The sequence below is a fragment of the Oncorhynchus nerka genome, linkage group LG14 (genome assembly GCF_034236695.1).
Source record: "Oncorhynchus nerka isolate Pitt River linkage group LG14, Oner_Uvic_2.0, whole genome shotgun sequence".
Lineage (NCBI taxonomy): Eukaryota > Metazoa > Chordata > Actinopteri > Salmoniformes > Salmonidae > Oncorhynchus > Oncorhynchus nerka.
In genome coordinates, this window is record NC_088409.1 from 66,200,368 (window position 1) to 66,216,793 (window position 16,426).

Genomic DNA, 16,426 nt, shown 5'->3' on the forward strand with positions numbered 1-16,426 from the left:
CGGGGGGGATTTGATCTAGTTATGGTTTTGGAGGAGTAACTCGACAAACCAGGAACAGTATTATTGTTACTATAATGGTCATAGCAGGGCCTAATCCTGATATGACTATACAGGCCACTAAACTGTGATTGATTGTGTTTTTGTTTATCTGTTTAAAGCAGAGGGCCCTGGTATCGCATGTCCCTAATAGAGGCCGATTACTGCTAGAAATATGATGCTGCATAAATTAGGCTCGTTGATGTTCCTCTTCCACTGAATTCACGTCATAATGCTCTGGTAATTGAATTTGGTGCATTAGCTGTTGTTTATGAGAAACGGACTGGTGGGCTAGGAGTCTTTTAGAAGTAGACAACAAAAACTGATGACAGTACATTGAGGATTTGTTCAAATTAGCTTCTATAGAAAATGTATATATTTAAGGTTCTTTGACTTGAAGACTTATTTATTATTCATATTTACTTAGGCCTATTTCACAATAGGGTTAACTGAGCCTGAGATTACCAACACTTAACATGATGGTGTTACAGTAGGCTATAGACTAAGAGGCCTACCTTCACTGTAGACTTTGTTCTAATGCGTTAAGCCAAGTCTAAGTGCAGGGGCCCATTGCCATCGTTTACAGGTAGGGAATGTAGGCCTATAGGCATGAATAGAAATTGATTGAGCAACCACGGACATGACATACTTTATTAATTAATGAGCTGTAGCCTCGGCTACACTTTTGGCTTAGATTAGAATATATGATATAAATGCTGTTTTATGGTTGCTCCCATAACTGTGTTCTCTGGGGTCTTCTATGTGCTAATGTGAAGTCATACACTCTCTTAATGGGACCCATTGCAAACCACACTGACAGAGCCATTCATTTTTAATGAGGCGAGATCTGTCGCCACCCCATTTTAATGGTTAAAGGAGATTACAATAGATGTGTACCAATCCCTTTAATACATTTTCTGCGTTAGAATTAGTGAAACTAGTGAAAATCTTTTTTAAAGTAATTATTTACCAATTGTGTTGTGAAGTACTGCTTCTGTAACTCTGAGGGGTTTCCACTGATGTAATAGAATATTCTTTACACACAAATTCACAGTTAGAAAATTAGAAAACAACCCTGTAAAATGTAATGACCAAAGAATGTAATCATGTCAACAATGCTTTAAATGACAAAATAGAGATTCAACCATGAAAAAGACTTGATTTGTCTGTTTTACAAAGTGTCGAACGAGGCCAACAATGGCTATGTATTTTAGTCCTGGCTCCTGGCATGTCTACAGCAGCCACAGATGACTCGTTTCGCAGTCCTCCAAACTCTCTTTAGCAACCCTTTCTTCTTGGGAGATTTGCGAAGGTCACCTAAAAGATAAGATGAAGTATTTTAGTATTCATCTCCGAATCCTCTACACTCGTTGGAGAGCGTGTACATGTGATTTGTTGGCCCACCTGTTTAGTTTTGAGCTTTCAATTCTGTCTGTCCTAGTTTCAATGAGGCTGGAAAGTCTGCTGCACACTGTAAACCGACAAATATCACCACAGTTGTAACTCACTAAACCACATCTATGTGACCTACAGACTGTAGTTGTATTCATATAATAATAATATATGCCATTTAGCAGAAGGTTTTAACGAAGACATTTTACATATGGGTGGTCCCGGGAATCAAACCCACAACGCTGGCGGTGCAAGCGCCATTCTCTACCAACCCGAACCATTCAGGATGACATAGAGCTTACCCTTCTCCACATACAAGTGCATTTCTAGTATTTTGGTGGCCCTAAGCGAGATCTGGTTGGGGCGCCCCCCACCTCAACATTGAAGTGATACTCCTCTTTTTTTTTCTTCTTTTTTAAAAATCTTTATTCATACAGGTTTTTTCTCATTGAGATAACATCTCTTTTCCAAGAGAGACCTGGTCCAATAGCAGCAGGGGGAACAACGTTTCAGACAAAACAACTTACATACACTAAAACAACATTAAACACAACTATAAACACACATACAGTACAACAATTACATATTACATTAAAAACACAAACATCTTGACTAAAAACAGCTGGCCTAAAAACACTTACACTCTGATATTGATTTATACATCGATCCAGTGTTTAAACTCCACCAACGAAACTAGATCATCACATTTTAAAATGTTCAGGAGAGAATTCCAGGACCACGGTGCTATGTAACTAAAACTATTTCTACCATGACCTGTTCTAATTTTTGGTACTGTTAGAAGCAAATCAGAATGGGACCGTGATTGATATTTATTTACTGACCTGGCTAAAAAAGAACAGAGATAAAATGGCATTTGACCCAATATGGCCTTTTAAATCAGTGTATACCAGTGTTTAAGCCTACGCAAGGTCAATGACGACCAGCGAACAGAGCTGTAGAGATCACAATGATGTGTTAGACATTTCTGATTTGTAATGAACCTGAGGGCTGCATGATACACTGAATCAAGTGCTCTCAGGGTAGTGGCTGAGGCCTGTATATATATATATATATACATATATATATGTATTGCTTGCAGGGGACTGGGAGTGATGGTTGGGGCTGGGCAGACACAGACACCTGGATAGCAAGTTGGTGTTTTGTGCCGTTCTGATTCTGTCATCCGTGGGCCGCTCTCCCAATTAGATTCCCACCAGCCTTCTGTGGTGCATGTGTCTTATGTGTGAGTGTGAGTACATATAATTACTATTTGTACTTTATTATTAGTAGTATTATTTTTTGTCTTTGCATTTTATTATTATTATGTATGTGTATATTTTAAATTAGTGTAGATTATAATTTTGGGGTATGAATGTTTGTGTATGTATGTATGTATGTATGTATGTATGTGTGTGTGTGTGTGTGTGTGTGTGTGTGTGTATATATATATATATATATATATATATATATATGTATGTATGTATGTGTATGTGGCCGATATATGTTATATACAATTGTGCAAGTTCTCCCACTTAAAAAGATGACGGAGGCCTGTAATTTTCATCATAGGTACACTTCAACTATGACAGACAAAATGAGAAAAAAAATCCACAAAATCACATTGTAGGAGTTTTTATGAATTTATGTGCAAATTATGGTGGAAAATAAGTATTGTTTTTGTTGGCGACATTATCAAAAAGGAAAATGTACGCTCACCACGCTGCACCTTGGTCTACTTCCCATGACGATTGTGACAGCATGACCAGTATTTCCACCATCTTTGCACTAACACAGCATGGTCCACGGTGTCAAAAGCCTTCGACAAATCAATAAAAACAGACACACAATGTAACTTCTTATCAAGAGCACAGTGGATGTCATTTAAAACGTTCAATGTTGCTGAAACAGTGCTGTGGCCAGACCTAAAACCTAATTGCATTCCATCTAAGATGTTGTTTTCTTGGAAGTAGACCTTTAGCTGCCTATTAACTAAGGACTCCAGTACCTTTGACAGTACAGACAATTTTGATAGGGGTCGATAGTTGTCAAGTAGCGAAGGATCTCCACCTTTCAGGAGAGGCAGTACAAAAGCAGATTTCCATAACTTGGGGATTTCCTTAACATCAAGCGTGAGGTTAAAAATACATGTTATGGGGGAGCAATGATGTCTGCGGCTAGGTGTAGGAGGCGGGGGTCTAGTTCATCAGGGCCAGGGGATTTTAAAAAATATATATATTTTTAGCAGCAGCAGAAAGAAAAATGTGCAGCTTTAAAGCTGATTTCCTACAGTTCTACACATTTTGCCATGGGATGGAGAGAACATGTTGCAGTTTTTAAAGCTAATCTCCTGAAATGTTTGACATTTTGCCATGACTTATGCCATGTTCATATGATATCTGAGTGAGAAGGACAAACTAAATCAATGGTGGCCCCCTGGAGATCAGGACCCCTGGGCACGTGCCTTGCATGCCTCGTCAATACTTTGTGCCTGGTCAATAAAAAGGTTTAGATAGCTGAAAAGACTAACTTACCGAGCAATCTATAAAATGCTATCTGACATGAGCTAATTGAGTGACTGTCAGAACACATTTCAAAGTTGCAAGTTGTGTATTATACTATCCCAGTGGTTCCCAAACTTTTTATAGTCCTGAACCCCTTCAAACATTCAACCTCCAGCTACGTACCCCCTCTAGCACCAGGGTCAGCGCACTCTCAAATGTTGTTTTTTGCCATCATTGTAAGCCTGCCACACACACACTATACGATACATTTATTAAGCATAAGAATGAGTGTGAGTTTTTGTCACAACCCGGCTCGTGGGAAGTGACAAAGAGCTCTTATAGGACCAGGGCACAAAAAATATATATAATAATAATCAATAATTTTGCTCTTTATTTAGCCATCTTAGATATAAAACTTTATTTGTTTATCGAAATTGTGAATAACTCACCACTGGTCAATGAGAAGGGTGTGCTTGAAAGGATGCACATAACTCTGCAATGCTGGGTTGTATTGGAGATAGTTTCAGTCTTTTTCCACACACAGTCTGTGCCTGTATTTAGTTTTCATGATAGTGAGGGCCGAGAATCCACTCTCACATAAGTACATGGTTGCAAAGGGCATCAGTGTCTTAACAGCCCGTTTTGCCAAGGCAAAATACTCTGAGCGCAATCAAATCGAGAAATCTGGCAGTGGCTTCTGATTAAATTACATTTTCACAGAACCGCTTGTTGCAATTTTGATGAGGCTCTCTTGTTCAGATATCGGTAAATGGACTGGAGGCAGGGCATGACAGGGATAATCATCCGTTTCGGGAATGTACCTGTGAATTTCACACCCGACTCACTCAGGTGCTTCGCTATATCACATTTTGCATTGTCTGTAAGCTTGAGTTCATTTACACACAAAAAAATCAGACAATGATGGAAAGACCAGTGTGTTGTCCGTGTTAATGCAGACAGAGAATAGTTCCAAATTAGAATAGTTCCAACAGCACATTGAATATAGTTGCGGAGAGTCCCTGTAATCCTAGATTCATTCAGGCGAGGAGAAAAAAAACATGACCCAGATAGGGCAGTCGTGTGAGAAACTCGTCATCATGCAAGCGGTCAGACAAGTGAAAATGATGGTCAGTGAAGAAAACTTTAAGCTTGTCTCTCAATTTAAAAAAATGTGTCAATACTTTCCCCCTTGATAACCAGCGCACTTCTGTATGTTGTAAAAGCATTACATGGTCTCTGCCCATACCATTGCATAGCGCAGAAAATACACGAGAGTTCAGGGGCCTTGCTTTAACAAAGTTAACCATTTTCACTGTAGTGTTCAAAATGTCATTCAAGCTGTCAGGCATTCCCTTGGCAGCAAGATCCTTGCCAAGTGGCGTCGGGAGCAATTGCTTGCACGCGTTACCACTCCACTATGTCTCCCTGTTATGGCTTTTGTGCCATCAGTACAGATACCAACACATCTTGACCACCAAAATCCATTTGATGCCACAAAGCTGTCCAGTACTTTAAAAATATCCTCTCCTGTTGTTCTAGTTTCCAGTGGTTTGCAGAAAAGGATGTCTTCCTTAATTGACCCCCCATAAACGTAACGGACATATACCAGGAGTTGTGCCAGGCCCACCACGTCTGTGGTGGCTTGTATGCGAAGCAGTAACTGTTTCAAAACATCTCCTGCTATGGGGGTGCCACAGGGTTCAATTCTCGGGCCGACTCTTTTCTCTGTATATATCAATGATGTTGCTCTTGCTGTGGGCGATTCCCTGATCCACCTCTATGAAGACGACACCATTCTATATACTTCCGGCCCATCCTTGGACACTGTGCTATCTAACCTCCAAACGAGCTTCAATGCCATACAACACTCCTTCCGTGGCCTCCAACTGCTCTTAAATGCCAGTAAAAACCAAATGCATGCTTTTCAACCGTTCGCTGCCTGCATCCGCACGCCTGACTAGCATCACCACCCTGGATGGTTCCGACCTTGAATATGTGGACATCTATAAGTACATAGGTGTCTGGCTAGACTGTAAACTCTCCTTCCAGACTCATATCAAACATCGCCAATCGAAAATCAAATCTAGAGTCGGCTTTCTATTCCGCAACAAAGCCTCCTTCACTCACGCTGCCAAACTTACCCTAGTAAAACTGACTATCCTACCGATCCTCTACTTCGGCGATGTCATCTACAAAATGGCTTCCAACACTACTCAGCAAACTGGATGCAGTTTATCACAGTGCCATCCGTTTTGTCACTAAAGCACCTTATACCACCCACCACTGCGACCTGTATGCTCTAGTCGGCTGGCCCTCGCTACATATTTGTTGCCAGACCCACTGGCTCCAGGTCATCTACAAGTCCATGCTAGGTAAAGCTCCGCCTTATCTCAGTTCACTGGTCACGATGGCAACACCCACCCGCAGCACGCGCTCCAGCAGGTGTATCTCACTGATCATCCCTAAAGCCAACACCTCATTTGGCCGCCTTTCGTTCCAGTTCTCTGCTGCCTGTGACTGGAACGAATTGCAAAAATCGCTGAAGTTGGAGACTTATCTCCCTCACCAACTTCAAACATCTGCTATCTGAGCAGCTAACCGATCGCTGCAGCTGTACATAGTCTATCGGTAAATAGCCCACCCATTTTTACCTACCTCATCCCCATTCTGTTTTTAACTCGTAATTCGTAACTACGAAATGTAATTCGTATGATATGTCATGAATTGCAATTCGTATAATATTTTATGAATGCAATTCATACAATATGTTACCAATTTTCAAAATGTACAGTATGTTACAAATTTGCAAAATGTATGATATGTTACGAATTCCAATTTGTTGTTGCTAACATTAGGGGACACTCATGGGGACACTACGTCACCTCAAAATCTACAGGGAGAGCTAGAAAGTTCAAGCCTCCTTGGGTGCTGCCAAAGATTAACATTAGAAATGCCCATCCATGAAGGCTCAAGGTCATTGGCCACAGATAAAATGACGTCAAATCACGTTATATCTACCGTAGCTTGGACTGATCATGTCAACATCGTACTTTTAAAATCTTAGCTAGCAGTCATCATCATGAATCAAGTCGACAATCTACTGGCAAATCCTTTTCAATCATTGTCATATGATATAAATTATAGATAAAATGTTTCGGAGGATGCATGACTCGACCTTCGCCTCCCAAGCCCGTTAGGGAGTTGCAGCGATGAGACAAGATCGAGATTGGGAAGAAAAAGGGGGTTAACATTTTTTATAAATAAACGTATCGGTGCTCATCGGACATTGTACATAAACATTACACAACAAGTTGGAAAAGCAAAGCAATCATTATTTTGCGTCCCCTGTCTGTTATTCGGTGGAGAGGGTGTGTGGTCCAAGTCTGAGTTTAAGGGTCTCTTTTCCAAGCTTAAAAGGATAAACATTTACCAGTGGTGTAAAGTACTTAAGTAAAAAATACTTTAATGTACCACTTCAGTTGTTTTTTGTGTGTCTGTACTTTACTTTTTTTCAGTTATTCATGCTATTACTTGTAATACTTTAGTATATTTTAGCAACTACATATATTTAAAAACAAATAGTTTTAGACTTGAAAGCGCCCTAAATCCAGAGAATGCCAGACTTTGATGAAAAAGTTTAATGACCGAATTTGCCGCACCACCTTCCTGTTCAAGTTAGCACGGTACAACGCTGAGTCCAAGAGTGTCTTGGAGTATGCTGCTGCATAAATTATGTAATATGCCAGTGAGATATGTATACTGTAGCTAAGAAAGTAATACTAACATGCTGACCAAACAGCATGTCAGTGTATGTTGTGTAGTAAACTGTTGGCTGCCCATGTGCCTCACCCTAATAATTTGGTCCTTTTAACCTCATAATTTAGCCTACTGTTCTGAATTGGTGGTGCACATGTAGCCTATACGCTGTTTTATAGAAATGTCATTGTTAGGAGCGGAGCTAGCATGTTGGAGTGAAAGGCTGTGTGTGAGAGAGGCTCCTGCAACTTTTTTGCGAAACAATCTAACTTAACCTACTTTATGGCACTTTTACGTCTCTTTCTAATACAATATTGTAACTTTCTATGTGAAAATGCAAAGTAATAAGCGACCAAAGGACAATAAATCCACATTGGAGGCCTACTCCCCACCAAACAACGAGACAGACATGGCAGAAGGCACAGGTAACAACGTGACACTTACAGCACTTACCTGGGCTCTTGGATAACTACGTGTTGCTATGGCTGAGGATCTTAAGGCTACTATTGCTGAACTGGACACTGAAATCGAGAGCACCAACGCTTGAACAGTTGCTTCACAGGGCCAGAGTATTGTGGACCTTGAGAAAGCTTCGGAATTCAACGCTGGTAGGATCGACAAGTTCGAGAAGCTATGCACGTCCTTGCAGGATAGTGTGCAGAGGCTTTCTGTGAAAGTGGGCGACCTAGAGGGCCGATCCAGACGTCATAACCTTCTCGTTGTTGGTCTGGTGGAGGCTGGCTCTCGCCACACCGACTTCTTCGCCAAGCTATTAAGGGATGCAATGCGATCGGATGTCTTGGCTTCGGTTCCCCAGCTGGACCGTGCACATTGCGCTCTTGTCCCAGTGCCTGGTCCGGGCCGACGTCCTCGAATGAGGGGTAATCTGTTACATAAAGGACAGGGCCGTGTCTATGAGGATTATGCGGCAAAGCATTGCGCCGGCTACAGAGATGTCATGACCAAACTCTACAAAATCCATCTTCGCCCAGCCTTGCTCTTCCCTGCAAGACTCAGAACTACCCCTCCTTCCGGTGAGAAGATTTGTCTCTCCTCAATTTTGGACGCAGAGAAGTTAATCCAGGAATATACAGGTTAGAGCGCCTTGTCATTGTGTGTTATGGACTGCTGATGAAACCTTATTAAACTGTCTCAGCAAGGGCTACCGAACGGGTAAGACGCTGAGCCGGCCAATGGAGGGCAGTCAGAGCTCTCATTTAACGTTCATTTTACTTTGATTCCGGCTTGACGACTGAACTGAGAAAAAAAATCCAGAAAATCACATTGTAGGATTTTTAATGAATTTATTTGCAAATTATCGTGGAAAATAAGTATTTGGTCAGCTACAAACATGCAAGATTTCTGGCTCTCACAGACCTGTAACTTTAAGAGGCTCCTCTGTCCTCCACTCATTACCTGTATTAATGGCACCTGTTTTAACTTGTTATCAGTATAAAAGACACCTGTTCACAACCTCAAACAGTCACACTCCAAACTCCACAATGACCAAGACCAAAGAGCTGTCAAAGGACACCAGAAACAAAATTGCAGACCTGCACCAGGCTGGGAAGACTGAATCTGCAATAGGTAAGCAGCTTGGTTTGAAGAAATCAACTGTGGGAGCAATTATTAGGAAATGGAAGACATACAAGACCACTGATAATCTCCCTAGATCTGGGGCTCCACGCAAGATCTCACCCCGTGGGGTCAAAATGATCACAAGAACGGTGAGCAAAAATCCCAGAACCACACGGGGGGGGACCTAGTGAATGACCTGCAGAGAGCTGGGACCAAAGTAACAAAGCCTACCATCAGTAACACACTACACCGCCAGGGACTCAAATCCTGCAGTGCCAGACGTGTCCCCCTGCATAAACCAGTACATGTCCAGGCCCATCTGAAGTTTACTAGAGAGCATTTGGATGTTCCAGAAGAAGATTGGGAGAATGTCATATGGTCAGATGAAACCAAAATATAACTTTTTGGTAAAAACTCAACTCGTCGTGTTTGGAGGACAAAGAATGCTGAGTTGCATCCAAAGAACACCATACCTACTGTGAAGCATGGGGGTGGAAACATCATGCTTTGGAGCTGTTTTTCTGCAAAGGGACCAGGACGACTGATCTGTGTAAAGGAAAGAATGAATGGGGCCATGTATCGTGAGATTTTGAGTGAAAACCTCCTTCCATCATCAAGGGCATTGAAGATGAAACGTGGCTGGGTCTTTCAGCATGACAATGATCCCAAACACACCGCCCGGGCAACGAAGGAGTGGCTTCGTAAGAAGCATTTCAAGGTCCTGGAGTGGCCTAGCCAGTCTCCAGATCTCAACCCCATAGAAAATCTTTGGAGGGAGTTGAAAGTCCGTGTTGCCCAGCAAGAACCCCAAAACATCATCACACACCCCAAGCAAGTATGCCAGCTATCCTTGATGTGATTCATTTGTTTGGTAGCTTCTCGGGATACAGAATAAATTGAAACAAGAGCAAATTAATGCCCATACGGTTGCAAAACACCTCCTGGCTAAATTTCAGAAAAGTTTACCTACCTAGGAATTGTAGTTACCAAACAATACTCCTCACTATTTAAAGAGAATTTCCCCTCTCTGATGCAAAAACTCAAGGCAAACATACAATTTTGGAGAACTCTCCCAATTTCTCTGCTCAGAAGAATTAATGCCATTAAAATGGTCTTCCTCACACAACTGCTCTACCAATACCAGAACATCCCAGTATTCATACCTAAGTCCTTTCATAAACAACTGGACTCAATTATCAATTCTTTCATCTGGGATTATAAAACACACAGGATAGGTAAAAAAACACCTCTGTAAATCCAAGATGGAAGGAGGATTGTCTCTCCCAAATGTTATATTTTATTACTGGGCCGCTAAACTCCGCGTTGTTACGTCTCTGCTGGATGACGCACTTCCGTCATCCAGCTGGCTTAGTATGGAGCGTGAGGAGTGTCACCCCTTCTCTATTGGTGCTGTGATTCTGTCGCCTGCCAATCTGGAGATGTCACTTTATCGTAACAATCCTATTATACATAGCACAGTCCGAATCTGGAAGCAAATTAAAGTCCACTTTGAGCTCAGACCAATGTCATTCATGCTCCCTGTTGTCAGGAATCCCTCCTTTGCTCCCTCTAACCTTGATAACACATTTGAGCGATGGGGAGAGTTGGGGATAAGTACCATAGGGGATTTATACATAGAGGGGACCTTTGCTTCCTTTGAGTTGCTGAGGGAAACTTATAATCTTCCCATAAGTCATTTTTTCAGATACCTACAAATTAGAGACTATGTTAGAAAACTCCTCCCAACATTTGGGAATGCCAAACCTTCCATGTTTGACGGATGCATAAAAATATGCCCCACCTCAGATAAACTGATATCGCATCTATATGATGCTTTTCAATCTGTTAGCACACCTTCTACAGATGCCATTAAGGCAAATTGGGAGGAAGAACTAGGGACTGACATCTCGGTGGCAGACTGGGAAGAGTGCTTTAACTTGTATGGTTATTGGTGTGGAATTTTTTAGGATCCTCTCTGAAGTTCTGGTGACTTCAATAGACCCAGACCCGCTTCTGATAATCCTGGGAGTGTCTGATTCCCTAAACGGATTAACCAACCCCCCAAAACAACTAATCTCTTACATTCTCATTTCGGCAAAAGAAATGATCTTGTTGTTTTGGAAAAGGAGGAAGCTCCCTCTACCAAATTATGTCTCAGCGAATTGGCAAACACTGTACACTTAGAAAGAATGAGATATATTCTGAACAATAAATTATCAACATTTGATCAAATCTGGCAGCCTTTCCTCTCTTACTTGGACCAGTCGGCGCTGTGAATTTGTACATTTTAACTCACTCGCAAATGTAATATTTGAATCTACCTTTGGGCAGCATGTGCTGGCCCCGCCACCCGAGCAGTTTGGAGAGGAATAGGGGGGAATAAGGGGGAGGGGAATAAGGGGGTTGGGGTGACATCTACCGTCTTTCGTCCTATCCTGTTCTTGTTCTGTATGTCTTGTTTTATACCTAGAACTCTGGGTCTTGTTGTTTCTGTCTGCTCTTTAATGTTTAGATAAGAATTGCATACTTGTCTTTTATACCTATAAACCATTCTTGTGCGTGTTCAATAAAAAATGTTTGAACTAAAAATAAATAAATAAAGAATGTCATCATTGAATATTGTAAAAGCTTTCATTGTCTGTTTATATGCCCCCTTTATTTATCATACGGTTCTGACTTGGTGTACAGGGAGAACACTGTAAGATCGGCCCATTTCAAAAGTGCTGAATAAATAGTGATATTGACTATGTCCGTCTTAGCTCAGTCATTAATGTTTTCATTGAAATACAGATTGCCTCTTATCCTGTCATCATTCCCTTATGCCATAGTTTGTACATCTCAAATGTCCATAGAAACCACACTTGTTTAAGCAAGTCAGCCATATCAGTTATGTTTTAAAAATCCATCAAGATTTACATGCTAAAATCGCCACTGGTTAAAGGGTAACTAACATGCTAAGTAGCTCAAAAGTAGTAGTTACAAAATTGCTAATTAGCTAAAGTTGTCCGTGATGCGAATCGAACACGCAATCTTTGGGTTGCTAGACGTTTGCGTTATACACCCATCCATCCATCCATCCATTCTACATGAGGGCATCAATATTGAGTTGGTAAGCATGGAATTCTGTAACATATGTAGCTCAGAGGAAACCTGGCCCAGGTTCTCTTCACAATCCAGGTAGTTTATTCAACCCTCGCAGGAGAGCCTTGCTCTTTGGAGCTTTGGTGAACTCGTCTTCCTCACATCTTCACAATTCACATGGCAGGCTCAATTGGAAAGATGGTATGGACACATTTGTCTATGATGTCCAGAAATAGGGCATAAGGGACATTACCAGTAGACGTTAGTGTCCAGTAGCTCACAGCTTTGTGCTCTCCACAGTATCCAGGTTTTACATGTTACTGTCCATACATATTGGGAAGGAGTTTCATCATGGCTCTCACAATCAGGCAGGCGATATCTCTAGACACTATTTGGCTCCTGGAGGAGACACTACACTGAAGAATCATATTGGATTCTGAGCTCTAGGCCAGTTGATCATAGACAGAGGCTACAATCTGTTTTGCCTCTGCTGGTTTCAAGTAAAAGTTTACCTCTGTTTCTCCACTCGCCACTGACATTCCAAGGTGGTTCTTTAGATCATCCAGAAAGGGCAAGTGCCTCAGGAAGTGTTTGGCATCCTCCTTTGGGGCACCACAGTAGATTTTGGTCACAATAGTTTGGTCACAATAGTGTGCAGAGTGGCAGAACCATTCACAAGAAGTTCTCTATAGACAAGAGGGGGCTTACTGCCAAGGTGTGTCTCGGGAGTTCTGTATATAACAAAGGTTTACACAGGAGGAGGGTCTAGTCTTGTGGCTACATGTGATAAGCTAATTGACACTTAGAGAGATCAGCTTTCATGACAGTTTCGGTAACTTTGCTATCTCCGGCACTCAAGGCTTTTCTCAAGGCAATGGGGCCACCAGCCACACTCAGCAGGTCATTAAGTATAGAGCTCACAATCCTGAATCCCACAGGCCTGGAGAAGAGGATCTGCAGCTGCTTTGTATCAATGAAAGCATCTGTGAAGTGCAGAGTACCAGCCAGGTCCTGCAGCACAGACATCACCACCCACATAATCAGGTTGACCATGCAATGCTGGTGTATCCCTCTTCCTCAGAGGAGTCTGCAGGGTTGGCTCCAATGCTAAGAATCAGACTGGTGACAATTTCCACCACCACCCAAGATGCACTCTGTAGATGGGAGGCTGGGAGGTAGGTCAAGTGACTGACAATGTCCTCAATGGCCTTTTGGAGTAAGCTTCTGTTCATAAACCCAATTGATTTCCTTTGAGCCACAGTCTGATCTCCACTTGCAGCGTTTATGCTACAGCAAAACAGAAAATAAAGGCCACAAGTTCAGAGACTATAAAAACTACAGGAAACAATGGAACTGATAGCTAATGAACACCTGTATCAAGTGAAGTAACAGACTCACGGGTTAAGGGAGGAGCACAGTGACTCTCCATGCCCATTCAGTCGCTGAGAGAATGGTCTGTCACCGTGGGATGCAGTGCAAAGTACAGAAAATGTATCTTGTACCAGGTCCAACTCCCTCTTATGGAGTTTCAGGTGAACACATTAACAGTGTTAATTTCAACAACAAAAATAGTGACAAAAATATTAGTCCGGGAATAAAATGATTTAATTTCAGTTGACTAAAACGAGACGAGACAAAATTCTCTGTGACTAGAATCTGACCAGGTGGACTGGACAAGTTTTTGGAGAGATTTAAAGCTTTTCAGTGATAAGCACAAATAATATTAGCAGAACCGATGCACAGCGCAGTTCTGTTCAGCAGTGGGAAGGTTGTGTCCCACCTGGCAAACACAGCCTACATCAGCTGGTGAACTGCGGTGGAGCAAGCAATGAGTGTGGGCAGACCAGGCCCCCGGTGTCTGGTCTGGAGCTTGAAGTCAGGAGCTCTGCTGGTCTGCTAGCGGTACCAAAAGCCCTGGTCTGCCTAGAAAGCCGATGTAAATAACAATCGACAGAACGTCCAAACAAAAAAAGTCTCCCGTTTGACTCTCTCAGGCACAATGAAAACGACTACATCGACCATGATCCTTTGCTAGTTACAGCCACTTTCACCATGATCTTTAGCATTTTTTGGGGTGTCATTCAGCCCCACTCAGCCCTGACCTTATTCTATTTATTTTATTGGAGGTACTTTAACTTTTGAAACTAAATTAACGTGTTTAATTTTTTATTTTATTTATTTTTTATATTTACTTTAGTGTTATTTGATGTTTCTTTAGAGAAAATATACATGTTGTGATGTCCTATGTTTTGTAGTTTATGTATTGTAATTAGAAATGTAATAATAATATAAATATATTTTAAAAATGTGCTTCAAATTCAATGCTTCCAGCATCATGCGCCATCGGGAGTTTTACATAGGAATGCTTGGATGACGTCAGCGCTATCATTATCTACTGGTTTTAATAGAGAGCAATAATAATGCCGTCTTTTTGTAGGCACTAATTCCACTATGGTTCGTTGGACAAAGCCTACAGGAACATGAAATTAGTTATTTTGGGAAATAAGGTCTGTGGTAAACACAGGCATTGGAGATCTTATACGTTTTGTTCTATGAGATAAATTTCATCAGCTAACGTCACCTCTTGTGAATTCTGAAGCATTTATGTAATCAAAAAAGCAAATAAAGGCTTCATAATTCATAAAGGCCATGTTAACTGACTGATATTAACAAAACAGATAAGATCTCCTAAGCCTGTGTTAACCTCACACCTTATTTTTGAAGTTTATCCCAAAACCCATTTTTTTCTCCATTAATTTCCCCCATAGGAATAGAGCACCACAGTGGACACATCATAATACCCATATAACCTAGCTGTCAAACAAGGAAATTGTTCTAAATGTTTTTTCACCTTTCATTTTTCCCATAGGGGATTTTAGAACCACTTCAAACAAGGTCTGTGTTTCATGTAGGCTTTCACTGGTGTGACATTTTGATAACTGTGTAAATCTCTCACGGACAAGTTTACTTTTATCAATATATTTGTCTCTATTTCCTCTCAGATTCGAAAATGCTAATTAGCATCAAAGTAGAAAACATGCAAGACTACAAATCTCTGCAAGCTCCTGCACGTCATCTCTAGCTGACACCTTTGCTGTCAGCTAGCTTGCCACCTTGATCCAAAATGAACAATGAAAATAGAAACTCATATGTGCTGGTTTATTTATGCATTAGGTCTTCTGTCTTGTATAGAATACCATCCTAGTAGCAGTCAGATATTTACATTGTGCCATGAATATTATTATTTTAGTAGCTAGCTACCCACCTACATGATATTAGCAACATACCCTTATTTGACCATATCCTCTTCTCCTTCAGCCAGCGGAGGTCTTTATTTAATCCCTTATAATTTCTGCCAACTATATGAATGAAGTGAAATCTACTTCCCTTCATGGTGTCAGAATCCACTGCTGTATTAAAGCTATTCATAACTAACTCGTTGCCATGTTCTGTTGCAGATTCAAAGCCAGATTAACTCATTGCAGAATGTATCCATTATCATGAATAAGCATATTTTTTTGACAAGAATGCATCTAGTCACCCATCAATCACGTCAAACACCTAAACTCCAACAATGACATGTTAATAAACAAAAATACTAAACAATGCATACATATGCCTTTCATACATAACATATAAACATCTGACTTGAAGTAAAGATTAAATTATTTATTAATCAATGCTACAAACCTGGGACATCGAAGATCACCATGTGAACTCGTATTACTATCAGAGAGCCACAGATTCTTCTTATTTTCCATTTTAGGAATTAAACCAGCACAAATAACACAACCTGTAAAACAGGATATTGTGATTTTTGGTGGGTGAGATACAAATGGAGAAACAACTGGATATGTAATGTAGGTTTAATATAAAATACTAGGTCAACTCCAGCAGAATAAGAAACACACTCAATAGACTCAAAACAAGAAAGCCATGCCTGAACGCAGCTATTATATCAACACCCTTCTTGTCAATGTAACAGGCCCATATTGCTGATGTCAGTTGTGAGCAGAACATGTACCACTGCATTCAGTCTGAACCACAAAATAAGCAGGACAGTATTACACTGGTGAAAAAAA

At 41.1% G+C, this 16,426-nt stretch overlaps 1 pseudogene; it reads right to left on the reverse strand.

Moving 5' to 3' along the window:
- Nucleotides 1–926: 926 nt before the first annotated feature.
- Nucleotides 927–16,426, reverse strand: part of LOC115141262 (intraflagellar transport protein 80 homolog) — a 94,241-nt pseudogene continuing 78,741 nt past the window's right edge.